Here is a 7,974-nt window from a genome sequence, read left to right on the forward strand (position 1 = left end):
GGAAGGCAAATATCGACTTTTCCCTAATCGATAACACAACACTGGATTATAAACTTGAAGTGCACTGACTGTGGGTACACCACTTATATTTTTCTCCCATGTATAATTATTTTCAGTGCAAGACAGCTCGGATAACGCTTTCTAAGGCTGTTTCTCTATCATTTCAGAAGAGCTTGGTAAACAATCGGTAGTTTTTATTTGGGCAACGTTTCGGTGCTGACACAAAAGCTTCATCAGGCCAAGTGGAAAGGCAACAAGTATTGCGTCATCAATGTTAAGGCGTGTAAGGGCCCTGTGCACAGAAGAAGCTGATCGAACAGCGGCGCAAACCGAAGCAAAGAACAAACTCCGGGGTAATGGATATCCAGCTAGCTTGAATTAGCGTCAATTGTGAAGGGTGTTGGTACCGGTAGCGAAACTCAACAGGGACAGTTGTTATCCCATATAAACCAGGGACATCGGAGGTCATTCGAAGAATTCTAAACACGGCTAACATAAGAGTAGCTTTCCAAAGGGGGAACACTATGCGCTCTGCACTGATGCAATTGAAGGATCGCCTCCCGGAACCAGAGACTGCGTCCACAAAATTAAGTGTAATGACTGCAACAAGGTCTATGTAGGACAGACGGCCAGGGAACTACACATCAGAGTTGGAGAGCATAGTAGAAACTAAACAGGCCGCCGAGAAACGTAGATGAATGCCAATAAAAGGCTCGGCAATTACGGAACACGCATTGTACACGGGACAAAGACTAGACTTAAAAAATGTTGATGTTTTGAGGCGGGGACTACGGTCCACGTTACAGACTGATCGCCGAGGCGGTAGAAATCGCCAAGCATCCCAACGTTGATAAAATGGAAGGCGTGGAACTGGCTAGCGTGTGGAGAACGGCCTTGGATCATTCGAGCTGAAACGTGTTGGTGTGCGGTCGTCAGAAGGAAGGGTGGTCATCATCTGAAATCCACTTCACCTCAACCCTCCTCAAGCTAAACTGTCGAAGCACTCACAAACCCACAAAGACCAGGGAAAATCTAACAGCGACACCCGAGGCGAATCATCAAGTGAAGCACCCTGAAGTGGAAGATTAAGGAACGAAAAGCGATCGGAACTAATTTGGAACCCCTCCAGCCCACCGATTCAAGATTTTGACAGCCACACTAGCCGACAAGAGCCGTTAATTGACACTCAACACTTATATAATTTAAAGAGGACCAACTGATTGGTTCAACGTCTGTCTTATAACCTGGCCAATTTGGTTTGGTGGCCTTTCACTCGGCCTGATGAAGCTTTTGTGTCAAAAGCGAAACTTTGCCCAAATAAAAACTACCGATTGTTTGCCAAGCTCTTTTTAAATGATAGAGAAACAGCCTTAGAAAGCGTTATCCGAGCTGTCTTGCACTGAAAATAATTATACATGGGAGAAAAATATAAGTGGTGTACCCACAGTCAGTGCACTTCAAGTTTATAATCCAGTGTTGTGTTATCGATTAGGGAAAAGTCGATATTTGCCTTCCAAAATTCTTTGCAAGATCTATAGAAAAATGGATATTTCACCTTTAAATGAAAACGACCACTGGGCTTCTGATACATATTGATGTATCGTATCACGTTTGTAACCTTTTCGGTGTTACATTTTCGAGACGATTAGTTCGCGAATTCAAATAAGTTAAACATATTCCCATTTGATCAGCACAGCAAGAAGACATAGATGTGCTGGGTTGTGAACAATCATTGAACCCAAAAGCAATATTAAAGGAGGGGTTTGAGTCACGTGGATACGAACTTGTCAGTCATCAGTAAAATAGATGGTCTGAAAGCTCATTGTATGACTAGTGTGCTTCCGTATGACTACTTACTCTCTGTTACAGTAATGTCATTAGATTTTGTTTTCGGCATACTGATAACGAGTCAATACTAAATAATCTCCTGCCGATCTACCAACTTCTATCGCCCTATAGTACTGTTCACAATACTTGAGGGATTTAATTTTTCCGAGTTTTCTTATTTTTCTGCCGCAGTGTGAACACACTATTTACACCTTACAGCTGACCACGTGATACACTGTGAAAATCCGTCTTCCCAGCCTATGAAACTCTTAGAGAAAAAAGGAGATCAGCTGGAATGCTAAATATTGTTAGTATATTCGTAAAGTTTGAAGGATCTTTGTCATACATTGTTTGTATTTAGGCATATTTGCTATGCTCTTCTGCTGTGTCCACGTACTCACTGACTCCACATTCGTCCCGGATACACACAGCAACCTGCTCTTGACACTGTTCATAGCAAACACTTTCAGGCATTCTGATAATCTTGCATCGTTGCTTGCATCCCGGTAGCTTTTCCCAGCAACCAGCAGAACATCGAACACGTCCCTTCATTGAATCGACCATAAGAATACAACCCAGTGCAAAAACGAGCGCCAAGCATCCGAGCTGGATATAAAAATTGGGAAAAATTAGATTTCGTTATCTTGTTTGTTTACATAAACGTTTAAGTGGGAGTAAATTATCTATGATCATGGCAAGAAAGTTGGGCTCCAAAACTGATCAAACAGAGTTTTTTCTTACTTATGTAGAACCGCATGGCTTATGTAATGAGCACATGCTACCGAATGTTTCGTGGCTCACACTGCGTTAAGTATCTTGTAGTTTTCCTCAAGATGATATTGCGTGAACTAGTGATAATTTTTACTGTCGAAGCAGACACATCACTTGTTCAACACAACACATTTAATTTGAGCACTCATCACACACGAGCCTGTGAGAAAGAATGTGACCTCCTCGAAGCTCATTAAAGCCGCTTTTATGTGATTCCTTTTAACGCAGTATAGTTATCAATGTACAGAACAAATAAGATTCCTCATAGCATGGCTTTACTGATTTACGACTGCAGTTTATAATTGGTCTTCGTAAACAGCTCAGCAGGTGTGCGCAAAAACATTTCCATTTAGAAATTCCGTTCAGCAAAATCCACATTTTACCATTCTAATCAAAGGTGGTCATTGAGTGCGAGCCCACGGAAACAATAGGTGACTACAGATGATGAACATCTTGTTCTTCCAACGTGAAAACTTAAGGTATTCAACAATATGTGCTGTTTTGGGGTTTGTCGTACCATCAATAACCGTCACTCATTGTGAATCGAGTCTTACCAATCACGTGGCCATCTACCGAAGACGCTCTCCGGTGTGTTTTTTCCCAATATTTTTCGGTATATCGTTTCAGAGGGGTTTGGTAAGCAATCGGTGGATTGTTTACCAAACCCCTCTGAAACGATGACTTCCCAATCGGTCCCAAACATTTTCCACTTTTTCGGTAAACTTTCAAATGAGGAGAGGGATGACATATCCGACAAAGTGATCGGGTTTACTCTTGAGTAAGTATGAAACACGATTTTTCGTGTTGCACCATTAGAATTAGTTGACCGCTGGAAACACCGGAAGTTCACGTTCGTAAGTGGTATTTTTGGTTTGTAGGCGTGCCTTACGAACTAACTGCTAACCACACGTGGTCTCATTCTGTATTCGTTGCTGAAATTCTCATTGACCGCTGACAGCCAACGTCTCTCTTAGAGGACCTACTAATGCCAAATTAAGCTTACGATTTAAAACTATGTAGGAGGTGTAATCACTGATCTGTTTCTTGCTTCTCGGAGTCAAAATGGATGTCTTTGTCTCACCTCAACTGGACCATATAGGAAGGCTGTGTGCGTAGATACAAAATATGCCAAATATCTCCAGCAGTTCTATACCAATATATGAGGGATCAAAACCCATAAAATGTTAACTATCAAGCACGCAACAACGTAAAAAGAATGTGGTGGAGTGCCAAAATAGGAGGGCAAGTGTTAATTATCTGGGAAGTAAGTCATAGTGGACCAAGCTTCAATCATCCAGCAATGTTCACAAAGTAATGGCCAGCACCTCATTTGTAATGCGTGAGTTCCAACCACGTCGAGCTGACTGTGATTGTGACAAGGCCTATGCTTCTGAAAATTTTCAGATACATGCATGGCCTCCATACCGTTTTTAGATTAAATCTCCTGAACTTCTTTTCGTCAAGCGTATCGGGTGGTTTTACTGACGTCGGTGGTGGACCTTTTGTTTGGCTGTAATAACATACAGCTTGACTAGATGATACCATGGTAGTTTCCGGAAATAAGGCAGCAATGGCGCGACGGTGGTTGATATAGACTCCGATTTCCTCACAGGTTGTCCTTTGGTACTCCGTGGAACAACATTCCTAGAGTTATAAATTATCAGAACTGATCTGCGTTAGCTGTCATTTCACTTTTTTCAAACGTACTCTAGCCTTAAAAACAATAGCGAATTCTTCAACCTGTTTATTTGAACAATAAGATGAAATATCGCGAATGGATTTCTCTCATGTGCTCAAAAAAACTAAGGTAGCTGGCAGGTTAACAGCTAGCTTTTTCTATTTTCCTCAGTACGCCTTCGTTTTTATGAGGGTTCCCACCAACCTCTGATTTAGAACTTTTCACAGCAGACAAAACTCGGATCGTCAGGTAGAAGAGTGAGGTGTTGTTCTGACTTGGCAAGCTGACTTAAGTGCAGAGGGGAAATGTAAATGCGATATTATTGACGTAGATCTCCATCTACGACTTTAGCCAGAAGATGAGGTTCAGTGAACTGTCGTTTTTAAGGAAGAGGCCAAATTCGGTCAACGCTTCTCACAGATGAGTCGGGGATATCTTGGTTGAGAAATGTAAACTGAAATATTGGTTTATTTAGATCACCTAATTGAAACAGAATATGGACTTCATTTTTATCGGTCATCAACGCGAAACTATTTACATTTGTGTATAAAATGCGTTGCAATCTCACAGAAGGTCTATGACGATGTTCTCTCAAAGTTCATGTTAAGTTATCTTTAATACAAAGAGTGTCTTGTAACTGATGGGAACAACCATAAATTTGAAATCTAGCAACCTGTATACTCAGAACGTTTGTCATGAATGAAGATAAAACATTGGTTGGTTATGGTTCCATGGGATTCGACCAGCGAATATATGGTCGATGTTCTCTGGGGCCCACTAAACTTCCACAGACAAATAAACTCTAAATGGACAACAGTGTGAACCAATATTCACGGGTTTGATTGTCAAATTAAAGTTTGAATTCAAACACAGTCGACTGCACTCAGAGTCCATATACTTACTGATGAACCATAAGGATTTCAAACAAAGCCATATAGTGTAAATTGAAATAGAAGCTAATTAGAACGACGAGAAATGGAACTCGAAACAGTACATCCTTTTTTGTCCTACGTAGACCTTATGCTAGATAGAACGTCATAATGTTGAACAACTAAGATTTAGATGGATAAAGGGTACGAAATTCTGCACTTTACTGTACCCGGTCAGCAGAAGAATCACTGAAAACGTATGCTTTTCCAAAGTTGTTTCTACCAGTGTCAACTTGCGTGTTATTCCATAACATTCAGAAAAGAAATTTAGAAAGATGTGTTTTTACTTAATTATGACAGTCCTGGTTTTCATGACCAGGCGGACAGAGCAATTGGCATCACTGAATAACTAAACACTAGCTTTAAGCTACCCAAAAGGTTGCTGAGAACTCTCCTTCATGAAAATCTAATGTGATATGTCGAATATTGTACCAACTGAAACATAAGAAGGCCATTGTGCATCACATTCGTTTGAAGAATAACATAAACAAGCGATTCAGTTGAGTCTCCCGTAAAAGACCCAGTTGATGTGTAATTAAGTGTGTTTTTCGAGAGTAGCCTGAATTCTAAATGTGTGCACAATTTCACAGTGGCCTAGTGAAAAAACACATACGTTATAACCAATTAGCCTTGGATACCCGAAAAACGCTTGAGACTGGATGGAGAGAATAAAGTGTTTGCATCTCATTCTGCGCTACACGGTGGAAAAAGAGACTTACCGCAGGTGGGGGATAAGGGTAGCGAGAAATTCAAAAGTTTTTTTCCTTGAGGCTGAAGAACGTTTCGGTAATACAGATTATATAGAAATTCCCATTACTTTGTTGATCATGGATTCTATAAGTTTGGTCCAAAATAGGCCGTACGCATCGTAAAGGCTAAATATTATACTGAATAGGCTACGGGAACGAACTGGATGCATGGTTTTATAAAGTGTGCTCACCATATGGCTGAAGAGTTCATCAGTGCAGTGTAAGTTGTTCGATTCAGCTGAAAGGTGAACAGGCCAACTGCGAAGTTTGATACAACCAATTTGGAGTGGACTTAAATTGGCAGGATCAGTGATCGAAGAGACGGTCGTAACAACCTCAGTTTATCTGCTACTTATTTGAGACCCGGTTCTTCGGAAATTCATCACCTTTCAATAGTAAAAGTGTACAGAGAGTTCAAAGATAAAGAGAATCGTGCCGTGGGTAGTAGAGAGAAGTAGTAAGTAGCATGTCTCTTGCCATCGGTAGATGAAGTAACCTCTGGGAATATTCTTCAAAAGGGTGTAAAAAACATCGCTTATTGGGACGCATGAACCTGTGATTAAAATCCGAAAATACCAACTAAATTTTTCAGTTTGTATCCGGTTTCCAGACTACATTACGCATAATGTAAGCTAGGTAAGATGCTAGGTAGCACTAGATATTTGCGTGATTCACTGTGGACGAATTTCTTACAGCTTTCCAAGCATAGTCATGTCGAAACTTTCAAGCTGATACAGATCAAAGTGAGTGATCCTATGGGTAGCTAAGCATTTATCCAGATTTGGCGTAACGCAAAATGATCTTCTGCAAGGTATATTAAGTTTGGAAAGGCGAGGCTGAAATGTCCAGCGCATCTTCCTCCAACTTTATTGGGCTTTGTCTGCAACAACAGTTACACACACCTCATTGGGACCAAACAGAAAAGTTCTGAACCGGCAGTCTAAAAGGACTCGAAAAAAAGAAAACTGCAGGTGTAGTGAGGATTGCCTCAAAACCAAGAGATCATGAAAGTATACTTTTGAGGTGAAAAACATTTCGAGTTGTTGTGTGAATAGGCTTAGAGTAGACTGTGAAATACAAAACTAATGTACAGTGGTCGCAGCCTCTAAAGGCATGCCGCTTCTGGGCAGTAAAGTGTTCAGCACTGTCCGCGAAAATCAAATCAAGTTGAGTGTTAAGTCAGATATCGGCGAAATCCAAGTGTCATGGGCGCGTTTGAAAAATCTCCGATCATGTTCGTCCATCGTTGTTAGTACACAGAGAACGGATCACAGAATAGCTTCAGATCCAGTGGACTGTCGTTGAAGAATGCAAAAATATTGAAAAATATTAGAGCAATTAAGTTAGTCCTAACTAACACCACAACAATATGGCCGGAGAAGAATATACGATTTAAATCACATTCGGCACCACATAAACATAATCATAAATATAATTACATAAACATCAGTGAAGAGCTCAACTGATTCCTCAGCTCTGAATATATCATAACGATTAGTACCAGCTAATTCACCATCCATCCGTTTCAAAACAACTTTCCGTAAGCGTTACTGCCCCAGCAACCTGGACAACTAGCCACAAATCAGGTGGTTATCACTTGATATAACGAAAGGAATTGTCACTATTGACAGTTGATGAGCAACCTATCGATGCTTGCGCATCCTCCTTCGTTCCTTCTTGCTGTTCCAGACCAGTTGCGATCGAGTTCCAAGTGTAACACGTGCACAGTAACATACGATTCCGTAAGTTTGCTGATATGAAGTTAAAATGCACACAGCAAGATGAGCTCTCTACTAAGTGACTTTCCGAGGGCGTTCCGATAAATCGCGCGTAAATTGATGCATACCAGCTTAGTGCATCTTTTTTGCTAGTTTCGCACGTAAATGAGTTTTTTGCTCGTTTATGAATATCATAAACGAGAGATTCAATTGGGTTTCTCATGAACACCAAATTGCTTCGCAAATGAGTGTATTTCTCGAAAACAGTGCAATTTGGGTTCAAGTAGAACATAAGGTTGACG

Source organism: Opisthorchis viverrini (assembly GCF_000715545.1).
Source record: "Opisthorchis viverrini unplaced genomic scaffold opera_v5_20, whole genome shotgun sequence".
In the NCBI taxonomy this organism is placed as follows: domain Eukaryota; kingdom Metazoa; phylum Platyhelminthes; class Trematoda; order Opisthorchiida; family Opisthorchiidae; genus Opisthorchis; species Opisthorchis viverrini.